Here is a 200-nt window from a genome sequence, read left to right on the forward strand (position 1 = left end):
GGGGGGGGGCGGCAGGCCCCCGCCTGCCGGGACGGCACGTGAGGCGGGCTGGGATCCCGGCCCCCCGAGGAGTGCTGGGGCTTCCTGTCTGCACCCGCCTGTGGTCGCAGGTGCAGGGCGGCACGTGGCCACAGCCCACGGACACCTCCCTGACCCCCCCGGGGCCTGAGGCAGGGCTGGGCGAGGGCCAGGCTCCACCA

Source organism: Alligator sinensis, unplaced genomic scaffold (genome assembly GCF_000455745.1).
Source record: "Alligator sinensis unplaced genomic scaffold, ASM45574v1 scaffold859_1, whole genome shotgun sequence".
NCBI lineage: Eukaryota > Metazoa > Chordata > Crocodylia > Alligatoridae > Alligator > Alligator sinensis.